The following is a 15,163-nucleotide window of genomic DNA, read 5'->3' on the forward strand; positions in this document are numbered from 1 at the left end:
GGATTCGGCTAGTGACCCGAATACCCGAAGTATTCAAAGACCTCCAGGATCCAGATACAGTATTTACACGTCACAAGCACAACAACAATATCGAGATAACAAGTGTTTCATTGATTAGAGTGCACGGAAAGTAAATGCCTACAAGTTTATATATATTATTTACATTGAAAGTCCCAACAGCCCGATATCCCTAAGATCACAATTATCAGGCCCACACACAACCATTCCAAAATACATACATTGGAAACTCTTCCACAAAAAATGATATGAATAAACAAAAGAAATAAAAAGGATAACACCACAACATCAGTCCCTATTCTCTAAGTAATCCTCTCCGCCATCATCACATCTACCTGTAAGATTATCTAAAAGAAGGATTCCACGAGTATGAGCCCCATCGAGCCCCATGAATGAAGAATAAATCATGCATGCAGATCCAACACAAAATATAATCTTATATGCATAGAGTTCATTTTTATTATTAATCCACCTAACAAAAAAACTAAACCTGGATAAGAAGGTATTGCTACAATCCCCAATATATGTATCCCTGGTACGGGCTATTAACCACTTCCCGCGATACATCCATTGAGTTGTCGGATAAAAGTAGTCGGCTCTAGCATCCCTTCTCAAGGTCAGCCTGATCAACCCTCTAAGTTACCACTATGCTACCACCATCCCTATTGACTGATGGAACAATCGACACCACCTATCCTAATGACCTGATGAGTCTACTGAATGACCAATGCCCTTTCAGGACATTAACCTTACACAATTGTGGTATCCAACACCTTAACCTCCTGTTGGCAAGGGTTCGTAGTACCGGGTGATGTTAATCCTTAGTCACAAGCCATTTTACATGAACATAGTATGAAGTGTACAGTGCTCCTGCATCCCATACTGTGGCACACCATACCTTTCATTTTCAAGCCGACTATGGCATCTATTCTAACAATCATATGTAAGCATGCCAACAGTAATATCATATCTCAATAATTTTCATTCAAATCTCATAACAATAATAAGAAATAAGAATGAGAAATAACGTAATCAACCGCCATATTATAGCACAACAATTGTATTACACGTACATGTATGACATATTTCCACTCACCTTGTTATGGTTGTGTTTGCAAAGCTCGAATAGTTCTCGAGTTGGTTGTCGATAGGCTTCGCCAATTGAGCAGTCCTATCCATGGTTGACAAATTATACACACATGTCAAAAATGTGCTTGAAAGAAGGTGGGGCCCTAGGGTACAAGTGGATCTATGTTAGAACATGCCTTAAACCCAAAACAGGACTTACAATACTTTGGTTGATTTGAGGTGGTCAATTAGAGACATTAACTAGAGACAGTCAGTAGCTATAGGAATTTAAAAGAAAAATATGGGGTTTTGTATGGAAATTTTGGATCACTGAGAAGAAGAATTGGGCAATGATTTCTTCTAATAAAATGAAGTCCTATGAGTCTAGTTTCTAAAAAAAATCAAGAATCAATGCAAATGAAATTCAAATGATGGAGTTATGTAATTTTTACTAAACAGGGGTCAATCTGCCAAAATAGAAGAATTCGATCTTCTGACTTAACATATCTCCCAAATTGATGTGAAATTTAAGCTCTTTTATAGACATAATTGAAAAAATTATATTTCTTCACAAATGAAAGCTTTATGAGTCTATTTTCTAACAAAATTGGAATCACCCAATTCTAAGTTAAAAAGAGGGAGATATCGCTTCTGCAATGTCCAAAGGTCATTCAGCCTGAGACAGCATTCTCTGGTCTATGGAAGTGGTCGACCATTGGCATAGACCAGAGATTTTGCAGCGACAAAATCAAAGACAAAAATAAGGTTTTAGGAGGGGTTTTGGCTTAGATTTGTCCAATTGAAAACAGGGATGGTGTCTATTCAAATTGAACCCAAATATAAGTTTGGGAAATGAGTAATTTGTTGAATTGAGTTGGGGTTGGGTGTATGCAATGGATTTTGGTTCCAAGCATAAGGATTTAGCCATGCATGGCTGGAATTAGTTTCTACCAGTCACAATTCAGCTTATATGGTTAGGATTGGTTGTTAATTTGATTAGAATATGATTAGGTTTAGACTACTAGGTTTGGATCATGCTTGCATGGGTAATGGAGTCTCAAATTCATAAATTGCAAGCTAAATTATATGTAAGCATGGTGAATAACGGCTCTCACACTTATTAATCTAACAATTCAGTTTGATTGTGACCTAGGAAGAACTTGGGAATAGGAAAATAATTAGGTTGGGGATTATTTGAAAGGTGAGATGACTCCTACCATGGATTTATCCATCAAAACCGAAATTGGGAAGCATGGTTTTGGTCTCGACAAGGGTTTGAGAAGAACCCATACAAATGGAATGAAGAATTAGGGAGAGAGATGATTACTTACCACACTAGCAACCATGATTTCTTCCACTTCTCCTCTCTTCTTCCTTTCTTTTCTTTCTCTGTTTCTAACGATTGTAATAGTGTAAATGAGTTTAGAGTTTAGTTTTGTTTATATAGGAAGTGGATTAAGAGTCTATTTGGCAATGCTCAAATATATTTAAAATTGATTAATTGGCCGAATTTGTGTACGTGGGTTAATTTAAGCGGACCTCATATACCAACGTTGTTGGGGGAACATTTCAATTAGATAAATGGGACGTGGCGACAAGATCCCTGACTCGAGGCACCGGGTCCTGTACTCCCGAGACAAAAATCTACAGTAACAACAACTCTGGTTGATGTAAGTCGTTGACCAAAGGGATCCACCAGAGTGTGATCTTTATGTTGTCCAAGTGTCGGAACACCTCGAGCTTTGGTAGTTTTGTGTAATAACACATTCCCAACAACGTTTTCATGCCCTAAATACCCAAAACAGGGTTAGGGTTGCTTACCAAGAATTGTACATTTGTTTGTGAATTTTACAATTGCACGGGGGAGGTACGCGTCGTTTTGCCGGCAAGTGGAAACTTATAATTGGGGTTCTTTTTTCTTGCTCGAATACTTTATTCATATCCCATAACGTATAAGTGGCTTATGGTTTCGGGTTCTGGACCTACAATTGGATTTGGATTAGGGCTCGAATTCGGATCCGGGTTAATGGGCTTACAATCAAACTTCAAATTAGTTCGGTTTTTTGGGCATGTGTATAACATACCTCCCACCTTACAAAAATTTCGTCCTCAAAATTTGACGTGTCTGGGGATCCGTGAAGGTGAGGATACCTGGACTGCTTTTCATCTTTTCGTCACTCAGATGTTCCTTGATTCGATGCGATTACTTCATAGTACCTTTTTGTCTCGTATCGTCATGCCTCTTTTGTTTTAATTGAACTACCAGGGTTCCATTCTCAAATATCCGACCCTCAATAAGTGATGTAAATCACACCCAGGTTTGATTAATCTAAGACTCTACTTAATATAAGGACCCAAGGAAAATCGAACCCCAAATGTACACTTCAAGAAATCAACTTGTCAAACTATCCCCGCATATTTCACCCACTAATCTATGTTTCTTATAGCTTTGGGTTATATGGTATTAATCTATACTACCTTACTTAATTACAAGACTTTTTCTATGAAAACTTTCACTTTTAGTTCTTTAATACCTAACTCAACTTTAGAATGAGTTGCAATATTGATGGAATCACTATTATTCACTCCCAATAACGGAGGGGACATTCGGTGATCCATTACTCCACTCATACCTATTGTCGAGTAAGGTTTGTCACAAATCCTTCAGTTCCAGTTCCTTTCTGTTCTCGACTATTCTTGGCTACATTAATATCCATTTCCGTTATTTTCGTCAACTTAAATTCTCAGATCTGTCATTCACTCCCAATTACTTGATATACCTAATACTTACTTGAATTCAACCTGTAATGTTCCATCCATTTGGTTCATGGGCATATATCTTTATCGAGGCTTTATTATGCGTCTACGGTCTCTCACCGTCCCTCCAAAATCTAGATACGAATCTAGGATTTCCTAATGGATAAGGTTCATACACTTCGTTTAGATTCACAATATATCCAATAGGAGTGCTAACCATTAATTTGTGTTCCATGTTCTTCTAGGGCATATTTATATTACTAGCAAAAGTAGTAGGAACGAAGGAGTGTGATGCATTGAACTTAAATAATATTCAAATAGGTGAGGATGATATGGATAGAGTACCTATCATCACATCTGAAGTCGTCTCAATTTCCTCTGTGGTTAAGGAATATACTTGCCCTTGAACTCTGTTTCCTTGGGACTGGAAGGACCTAGCAGTAGGTTGAATTGGGAAGATGTATTCATTTCTTGGCGTGGACAGTCTCTGGCCATGTGTCCGAGTTGATTGCATGTGTAACATCGACAAGGGCCATAGGGTCGAAGATTAAACATGGATCTAACGGGCTGAGAAGATGCTTGAATTGTAGTCGGTCAAGGGGACTGAAAAGTTTGACCCATTTCTGGCCTACTGTCCTATTGTGGCTGCTCGGGATGGGTGACATGTAGATACGGCATGTACTTAGCTTCACGATTTGAGCAAGCCCTGGCTATATGCCCCAACTGATCACAAATGAAACAATGAATGTTCATATCAAACGGTCGTGATGCAGTTGTGAACTTTTTCGAATGGTTAGGTTGATTTGCATCCTTTTCGTCAGAGCATGCTGAAGTTGAATTAGAATAGGGTCCTCTAGGAATCTTACTCGGTGTCCCAGACACTTGTGAGGTCATAAGTCTCTTCTTAGACCCTTGTCGTGTTATGCCCTCAACTACTTGTCCTTCTCTCACAGATTTGTCGGGCACAGGTGGTGTATCATACACAAGAGAAGTCTCTAATATGGCTTGCGCTTGCTACGCAGCTTGAATTTGTGCATTCATCCAAATTATGAACTGCTGCTGTAGTTGTCGGATTGCAAAAATTGTATTGCTCACGAATAGTCCATGTTGTTGTTGGAAATCTTTCATCATATCTCCTATGATTATAATAGTATCTTGAGTTGTATGCACTGGTGGAGCTATGGGGGTTGTAAGCATGGTAGGATTAGGTGTCCCGATTATTTCCTTATCTCGCATCATTGCTTGGAATTGGGCACTCATAGTTTTTATGAAGGTCCATTGTTCCTGTTGTATGGACTGCATCGTATTGGCCACGATGGTAGCTACCTCACTAGAGATCATAATAGGGGGAGGTGCAGGTGCATGATTTGGAGGGGTCTTAGGTACTAGTGTAGAAGGAACCTAAGGTACACTTGTAGAGGAGGAAGAAATTTTTATGTTCTGAGCAAGGGGTTCATTGAGAGGATGGATTGGAGGAATAATAGGCGGACATGCTCCATGAGAAACTTTTTTGTTGGATCGAGCTCGAACCATGATTGTTTTTTGAAAGAAATTTGGAAATATATATTCTTACTTGGATGCAATAAGAAGATTAAACATATCTCATATGTTGGGACAACATTTGTACTCTCTAAATATTAGAATGGAATCAATCAAGGATACATGCTTCACAAAAGTATGATTTAAGATCTGAAATTTATAGTCGAAACGTTTAGATAGAAGGATGATGAGGTAGTATTAAGCAGAAATGTGTACTCGTGTGTCCTAACTTAAACACTGGATTTGGTCTGACTATGGATGGAGTAAGATTTCAATATGGGTTGTTTGAGTCTGGAGGTATTCTATTCCCTTTTCAATTACGCCAAAGTCTCTGGCTATCAGGGTTCAATTATGGTACAACTAGGTCTGTAGATATCTACAATTCGTTGACTATTTTTTCGAGTTTATTATTCAGCTCATGAACGTCGTTATTGTCATAACGGTATTCTTCGTTTGGTCTTAGGGTGTAATTCATTTGAAACTCTTCTTATGGTGTTAATTCTTCGCTTGGGCTGTCGTCAACTAGAGTAGGTTTAAACTAGGAGTCTAAATCACATAGTTCTCTATCCGTTAATGCACATTTGAGAATCTAAATTTTTGTACTTAAGAAAGCGTATCCCATTAGACAAGTATAATTTATCTTGTGAATATAGAGGTTAAGTCATGGGTGAGGTCCAAAACTAAGTGTCAAAAGTATTCAAGTCAATCCCAACCGAATTTCACTGTCCTGCCAGTCTCTGATCTGTGTGAGGTGTCAACTAGTCACATCGACCAGAGTGTCGGGGATAGGTTTTAAAAGCCAAATCACAATTCATTTTCTTCATTTCTTATCACTTTTATTAGAGCAGTTGCTCTAAGATTGACTAGAGGCTCTCTTTTTTTTCTTTTTTTAGTATTCTCTCATCATTCTAGGGCTTTTCTTCAAGGTTCGTGTACTCAATATTGCAAAAAGGTAAGTTTTATTTGAAATCCCTAAATTTCTTTGTAAAATTTTTTTTTTGTTTCTTACAAACCCTAGGTCTTTTCTTATTTCTTTTCTTGTGAAATCTTTTTTTTTTTGTAAATGTTGTTCCTCTTTGTTCATTGCTTAAACTAAATGTTTTCTTTGCTATTCTTGTTACCTTCTTCTCTCTTTTTTTTTTTTTTTTGGTTTGAGGTTTCATTAGAGGTTTTTTTTTTAACACTCTCTAACTCTTCTCTATTTCTCTGTTCTAATTTTTTTTGAATCCTTGTAAATGTCATCTCTCCTTTGATCTTGTATGATCTATATATATTTTTCTTTTTTGCTATAACCTATGCTTCTAATTCTTGTTTGTGATGTTTATGTGCATTATATCATTTTCTTTTTTTTTTTTGTTTGTAAAACTTCGAACTCTTTTCATCTCTTATTGTTTCCTTGTAGCCATGTCTTTAAGTAGAGCCAGTGGTGCATCGAGGAAGACTTTGGCTAGTAAACGCCAACGATAAGAGTCACCAACCTAGCCATCATCATCATCATCCTCATCATCTGAGGATGAGCCATATGTTGCTTCTATATAGGTGGATGAGGAAGTGGTGGAATTTGACGAGGACCAATTCTTGAATTAATCAAATTCTCAAAAAAATGGGGTGTCTATCGTGTGAAGAAAGCGGAAGATGGTAAGGTGATCAATGCAAAACATCTTAAGAAATTCTATGTTTACGAGCATTTCAATGCTTTGGGTTTGATTTTATTGATGAAGCGACAAATGGAGAGGGAACAGAGCCAATCAACAATGCTACCCTCAAAAGAATGCAACTATTTGACAAAGCTGGTGGCGATGAGGAAGGAGGATTACATCAGGGTGCCATTGTTGGAGGTCATGCTAGGGCCTCATCATCACAGGGACCATTACCACCAGTTGGAGTTTATGATTTGAAGGACGTGATGGCTCGCTTTGACAGCTTTGGTACAACGCTCACCAATATATCTACCCGGATGGATCAGGACTTAACGAGAGTGGAGGGCAGATTGGGTATCATGGAGCAGACGCTGGATTTCTTGGATGCACATTTTCAAGTTGATTCGTATCCACCGCCATCAACACAGGACCCGCCTCAGGAGTGGAACTAGGCCTTAGGATTTTCTAGTGCTTTCCAACTATGTTTTGTGTTTTATTCCTTTCATTATTAGTTGTATATATATATATATATTTTTTTTTTAATTTTAGAAAAGAAATATGATGTAAAAGCTTATGATCTTGAATTATAATATATTGTTGGCTTTTGCACCTAGCTAGTCTCTTATGGTGTTCTTCTACCCCCCCCCCCCATTTATAGTTATGTTATTTATTTATTTTTGCCTCTAGACCTTGCTACTTTCGCTTCCGTCGCTTGTGAGTGTAAATAGAGCATCACGCTCTAATACCATTCTTTCACACCTGCAACCCACCCCCTGAGAGGATTCGACTAGTGACCCGAATACCTGAAATATTTGAAGACCTCCAGGATCCAGATACAATATTTACATGTCACAAACACAACACAATATCGAGATAACAAATGTTTCATTGATCAGAGTGCACAAAAAGTACATGCCTTCAAGTTTATGTATATTATTTACATTGAAAGTCCCAATAGCCCGATATCCCTAAGTTCACAATCATCGGGCCCACACACAACTATTCTAAAATACATACAGTGGAAACTCTTCCAACAAAAATGATAGTAATAAACAAAAGAAATAAAAAATGATAACACCACATCATCAGTCCCTCTTCTCCAAGTAATCCTCTCTGCCACCATCACATCCACCTGTAAGATCATCTAAAAGAAGGATTCCACGAGTGTGAGCTCCACCGAGCTTCGTGAATGAAAAATAAACCATGCATGCAGATGCAACACAAAACATGATCCTATATGTAAGGGGTTCATTTTTATTATTAATCCACCTAATAACAAAACTAAGTATGGATAAGAAAGTACTGCTACAATCCCCAATACATGTATCTCTGGTGCTGGCTTTTAACCCCCTCTCACGATGCACTCATTGAGTTGTTAGAGAAAACTAGTCGGCTCCAGCATCCTTTCCCAAGGTCAGCCCGACCAGCCCTCTAAGTTACCACTGTGCTACCACCATTCCCATTGACTGATGGAACAACCGACACCACCTGTCCTAATGGTCCGATGAGTCTACTGAATGACCAATACCCTTTCAGGACATGAACCTTACACAATTATGGTATCCAACACCTTAACCTCTATTTGCAAGGGTTCGTAGTACCGGGTGATATTAATCCTCAGCCATATGCCATTCTATATGAACATAGTATGAAATGTACAGTGCTCCCGCATCCCATACTATGCAACACCATACCTTTCATTTTCAAGCCGACTACGACATCTATTCTAACAATCATATGCAAGCATGCCAACAATAATATCATGTCTCATCAATTTCCATTCAAATCTCATAACAATAATAAGAAATAAGAATGAGAAATAACATAATCAATCACTATATTATAGCACAACAGTTGTATTACACCTACATATATGACGTATTCCCACTCACCTTGTTATGGTTGTGTTTGCAAAGCTTGAATAGTTCTCGAGTTGGTTGCCGATAGGCTTCGCCAATCGAGCGATCCTAACCATGGTTGACAAATTATACACATATGTCAAAAATGTGTTTGAGAGAACGTGGGGCCCTAGGGTACAAGTGGGTCCATGTTAGAATATGTCTTAAACCCAAAATAGGGCTGACAGTACTCTGGTTGATTTGAGTGGGACCAGAGACATCAACTAGAGACAGTCAGTAGCTACAGAAATTTAAAAGAAAAATATAGGATTTTGTATGAAAATTTTGGATCACTTTGAAGAAGAATTGACAATGTTTTCTTCTAACAAAATGAAGCCCTATGAATCTAGTTTCTGAAAAATCAAGAATCAAAGAAAATAAAGTTCAAATGATGGAGTTATGTAATTTTTACTAAACAGGGGTCAATCTACCAGAATAGAAGAATTCGATCTTCTGACAGAACATTTCCCTCAACTTGATATGAAATTTAAGCTCACTTATAGACATAGTTGGAAAAATTATATTTCTACACAAATGAAAGCTTTATGAGTCTATTTTCTAGCGAAATTAGAATCACCCGATTTTGAGTTAAAAAGAGGGAGATATCGCTTCTGCAATGCCCAAAGGTCATTCAGCCTGAGACAACATTCTCTGGTCTATGGAAGTGGTCAACCACTGGCATAGACCAAAGATTTTGCAGCAGCAAAATCGAGGACAAAAAAATGGTTTTGGGAGGGGTTTTGGCTTGGATTTGTCCAATTGAAAACAGGGATGGTGTCTAGGGCATAGATTATTCAAATTGAACCCAAATATAGGTTTGGGAAATGGGTAATTTGTTGAATTGAGTTGGGGTTGAGTGTATGCAATAGATTTTGGTTCCAAACATAAGGATTTAGCCCTGCATGGCTGGAATTAGTTTCTATCAGTCACAATTCAATTTATATGGTTAGGATTGATTGTTAATTTGATTAGAACATGGTTAGGTTTAGACTACTAGGTTTGAAGCATGCATGCATGGATAATTGAGTCTCAAATTCATAAATTGCAAGCTAAATTATATGTACGCATGGTAAATAACAGCTCTCACACTTATCAATCTAACAATTCAGTGTGATTGTAAGCTAGGAAGAATTTGAGAATAGAAAAATAACTAGGCTAAGGATTATTTGAAAAGTGAGATGAATCCTACCATGGATTTATCCATCAAAACCAAAATTGGGAAGCATGGTTTTTGATCTCAGCAAGGTTTGAGAAGAACCCAAACAGATGGAATGAAGAGGTAGGGAGAGAGATGATTACCTACCAGACTAGTAGCCACGATTTCTTCTTCTTCCACTTCTCCTTTCTTCTTCTTCTTCATTTCTCTCTTTTTCTTCCTTTCTTTTCTTTTTCTGCTTCTAACGATTGTAATAGTGTAAATGAGTTTAGAGTTTAGTTTTGTTTATATAGGAAGTAGATTAAGGGTCTATTTGACAATGCTCAAATTTATTCAAAATTGATTAATTGGCCGAATTTGTGTACGTGGGTTAATTAAGTGGGCCCCACATACCTACGTTGTTGGGGAAACATTTCAATTAGATAAATGGGACGCGGCGGCAAGATCCCCGACTCGAGGCACCGGGTCCTGCACTGTCGAGACAAAAATCTATAGTAACAGTAGCTCTGGTCGATGTAAGTGGTCGACCAGAGGGATCCACCAGAGTGTGATCTTTATGCTGTCCAAGTGTCGGAACACCTCGAGCTTTGGTGGTTTCATGTATTAATACATTCTGAACAACGTTTTCATGCCCAAATACCCAAAACATGGTTAGGGTTGCTTACCAAGAAGTGTACAATTTGTTTGTAAATTTTGCAATTTCATGGGGAGGTACGCGTCGTTTTGTCGGCAAGTGGAAACTTATAATTGGGGTTCTTTCTTTTTGCTCGAATACTTGGTTAATATCCCATAACACACAAGTGACTTATGATTTCGGGTTCCGGACCTACAATTGGATTCGAGTTAGGGTTCGGATTCAGATCTAGATTAATAGGCTTACATTCAAAGTTCAAATTAGCCCGGGTTTTTGGGCATGGGTGTAACAGTTATGACCATAATTAGGATGCCTAGTCCTATCTCTAATCGAGAGCAATTTTAAGTGGAAACTTAAGGACTACTGTAGCCCGTCAATAATCATGCATAATAAATTAATGTAAATATTAAATAAGACCAGGTTTGATGAATATATTTCCAACAACCTAGTGATGCTTCTACGGTTGTTCTAGCACTCAGAAGAACATTACTGTAGAGCCTCACATTTATAAGGGACAATGAGGGTGATCTCTGGTTACTACTTACTAGCATGGGAAAGCTTAAAAGGATCTGTTAGATTTAGTGTAGCTCTGGAAGGACTAAATCCACCGTAGAAAAATCTGGGAGTTGCAATGTGTGCATTGTAGGGCATTTTTTAGGGGTTGGATTCATCTCCAAAAGCAAGGACTCTTTGTGGAGACTCATCTGTTCAATCCACCATTTGTGTCACTACCCATGAGCTTGAGAGCACTGGAGAGAAAGTTGTGTTTGTGTGGAAGAGTTTTAAATCAATGTTTTCTTTCAAGTGACAAGACTCAGACTAATGAAGAAGTGGAAAGACAAAAGAAGACTGCTGCTAGTGGAGGAAGAGGCAATGGAGTTAGAGAAATGAAGAAATGGATTCCACATCTGTATGTGAAACTGTGCCTATATCTGTTACTATAATACTATTACACTTACTGTTTACTGGATGACACAAAGGCAGATACGCAGGCCAGCAATGGAAAGGATTATGGGAAGGAGAACAATGATCCTGGTCATGAGCATGTAGCAGCAAAGCTGGTTGTGAAGTCTAAGGACAAAATAAAGTTTCTTCGAGGCTCATGGTGGTCTAATTGTTATACTAGGCATATACTGTAAGACAAAGCAGATATACAGAAATAGAGAAATACCTATTATCGCACACCAATTGCAGAGTGAAACGAACTAGAAAGGAAGAAGCACGGACAATCGAGTTGAGTCGTATCTGAAAGACACTTTCCTTAAGGATTTAGATGCCCCCTCTTCTGCAACGGGGTTGACCTTGCACCTTACCCTCCAAGATAAATACAACTCCTAAACGTATAGGTTGCAGAACCTAATACGAGTACCAAGGATACCAAACGGCTATACAACCCTCTTATTACTTAAACGAAAATGCAGTATCTGTCTCTGGAACGGACTGTTGCAGGGACAATACGTTTCTGTTGTCTATATCAAATGCAGGCATGACATGGTGTATATATATAATACTGGAGTACCCTTTCATGAAGGGATACATCCGTATGAATACAGGTGATATACGTACAGGGGTGTAACCCTTACATGGGAGGTGTGACCGTATGTATACCTCCACGTACAGGGAGGGGGTGTAACTATTCATAACATTAAAACTCCTATAAGGTTTTGTCCACACCCACACCCCGACCCCGACCCCGACCCCGACCACGTCCACGGCCCGGCCCCGCCCAGCTCGGCGCGTGCGCGATTCAAAGCACCCCAAGGACCCCCCACACACTAGAGAGTAGGGTGTCTTCCTCTCCAAAAGGCTCACACCTTAAGGAAACAATCCTATATATATACCCCTCAAGTAACTCTCCCACAACCAATGTGAGACTATTCTTGAGCTCAATTCTAGCCTCTTGCACACAAGAGAGTACAACCAATTTCAAACAAAATAGAGGAGGGAAACAAAAGAGGAGGGAATGAAACAAAACACAATTTTGAAACTTTGACACACACTTGAAAAAGTGCTTTTTGAAACAAGTGCTTTGACCCAAAGTGCTTCTATAAAATAATAATACAACACTAATGATTTGGAACTCCGGCTGGAAATCCATAACAGCAAGCTCATAACCAGGCAGCTGAAGTCCTTCTATACTATTCAACCTTCACCACCATCACTACCAAGCAAACCTGAATAATTCTACTACACAAGTAAAAGGGAGAATTGCTCCCAATTTTACCGGAGAATCCATAATTTTCATTCATTTTTACTAGGGCTGCAAGTTTGGCCCTGTCGGCCCGAACCCACCCTAGCCCGCCGTGAGTCCGAACAAGGGCTGGGTTGAGATACATAACCTTGAGGGCGGGTCAAGGCTAAAAATTTCTGACTCCAGTTAGGGTTAGGTCGGGTCGGGCCAGGGTTGAGCCCTTGGGCTGAGCTTAGCCTGGCCCAGCCCAACCCTATTTTAAGTTATGCTATTAAATATATATTGATATTCTATATATATATTATAAACTTTAAATGTCAAATAATTTTTATTATATAATATATTATATATGAAGATAATAAGTGATAATTAGATAATATAATTTATTATAGTGTTATTTTATGTAAAATTGATAATTTTCTCCACGATCCGGCCCTACTCAGTCCAGTCTATGCATCTCTCTCTTCAACCACTTCATAGTTAGGGCCAATCAGGGTTTGTCCGACCCAATCCTAATGGCGGGTCAGGGTTGGATTTTCTAGGCTTTGGCCTAGGCCCAGTTAAGGGGACTCAGAGTTGGGTTGAGGTTTTAAAAGGTCCGCCCAACCCAACCCGTGCAACCCTAATTTTTACCTGCTCTCTCTTTTTTGGTGGAAATAAGACTATTTATTAAAGAAAGCACGGAATCCGGATTACAAATCTTAGAAATCCAAAGAGAGGAAGTTGGCCATGATGCCCTACACAAAATGGACAAGGCCTTGCTAACCAGGGAGTCAGCTGAACTGTTAATCTCCTTAGGCTAGACTGCTAGACTTTTAATTCCCTACAAGGGCTTGGTTTGATGGGGGGGTTTGGGAATCTGGGTTTTAGGGAGAAATTGACCAAAGTAGGCTCTTAATTTCCTATCAAAGGGCATTGATGGGTTTAGAACCTAGGTTTTAGGAAAAAGTTGACAAAAAATTCAGTCCGAACTCCGAAACAATAAAAACGTTACATGCATGAGCCATCCATTCTCTTAATGGAGACCGTGAATTTCCAAAAGTGCCTTAGGTACACAATAAAATAACGAAAAAGGTTAACGACTCCGCTGGGGATCGAACCCAGAATCTCTGGTTCCGTAGACCAGCGCCTTATCCATTGGGCCACGGAGTCATTATTAAAGCAATTATAGAATATTGTATAAAATACAGTGGTTTTTTTCAAATACTTCAAAGTTTCTAACTATGCGTTAACAATTCTAAATTGCACAACATATTGCTCATGCTCTATTAGCTTTCCTCTCCTACGGGTTTCAATCTAGGACTAGGAGTCTGAACGTACCTGTTGCACAAAGAATGTTGCCGGAGGAAAACCCCTCAAGCAGTACAACCTTCAAGCTAACCTTGAGCTAAGAATGAATTAGGGAAAAACGAAGTTAACATTGTGAAGTCTCTTGATTTCTTTATTGATAAAAGAATGGATGGATGAGTGAATGAATTTACATGAGCACTAATGCTCTTATTTATACAAGTTTGGGCCTAACCCCTTTCCTTTTTAGTAAGATGGTCCCTGCGTGCTCGGATTAGGAAACTATGATAGGAACCGAGATTCTCTCATTAAATCTTGGGATCCTTCTATATGTGGCACGTGAGTTACGGTTATCAACATGTTCCCACTTGGAAGTTTTACAGCCATCTCTGTTGACGTGTCCTGGTTGGTATAACTGTCTCGAGCTTGGAAACTAGTTTGCTTGTGGCCCAAGGGAGACCACGTGTAAGGCAAAGATTGGTCACATAAAAAGTGGTAAATTATTTGCCCTCTACTCCTTTTACTTGAAGTAAGGTATGGGGAGTATATTTCTTCGGTATCCCGTGCTGGCACGAAAGCAGCTCGGATTATATGTTCGGTGATGTTGACAGTTGGTGAGTTATCTCGTTTTGCCTTTTGGGTCATATTTCTTCTTTGGACGACTTTACCCTCCATGGGTCTTTTACAATCGCGCCGCCATTTGTCGATGTTTGCACGTGAATGCGAAATATCTTTCGATTTTCACACCTTTTGAGGGAAACTTGATGGGACGTCAAAAGTTTAAATTTAAACTTTCTTGCTTTCCCGGTGTTTTCCTTGTAAAGGTAGTTTTTCTCATCTGCGAAATTCGTGTCTTTTCTTCTTCTCCATCTGGGCATCCTGGCCATTCAAGTAGAATGAATGGTTGGATTTGGAGGCTTTGTTCTACTGCCCCCAAGAGTATAAAATGTTCTAGCTTTCCCTGTTTTTCCTTCT

The 15,163-nt window shown here is 38.9% G+C and overlaps 1 non-coding gene across 1 annotated transcript; it reads right to left on the reverse strand.

Annotated features, from left to right (window-relative positions):
* Positions 1 to 13,980: 13,980 nt before the first annotated feature.
* TRNAR-ACG lies at positions 13,981 to 14,053 on the reverse strand. The gene has a single exon. It is a non-coding gene; the product is annotated as a tRNA-Arg (tRNA).
* Between the last annotated feature and the right edge of the window lie 1,110 nt (positions 14,054 to 15,163).

The sequence above is a fragment of the Telopea speciosissima genome, chromosome 9 (assembly GCF_018873765.1).
Source record: "Telopea speciosissima isolate NSW1024214 ecotype Mountain lineage chromosome 9, Tspe_v1, whole genome shotgun sequence".
Classification (NCBI taxonomy): Eukaryota; Viridiplantae; Streptophyta; class Magnoliopsida; order Proteales; family Proteaceae; genus Telopea; species Telopea speciosissima.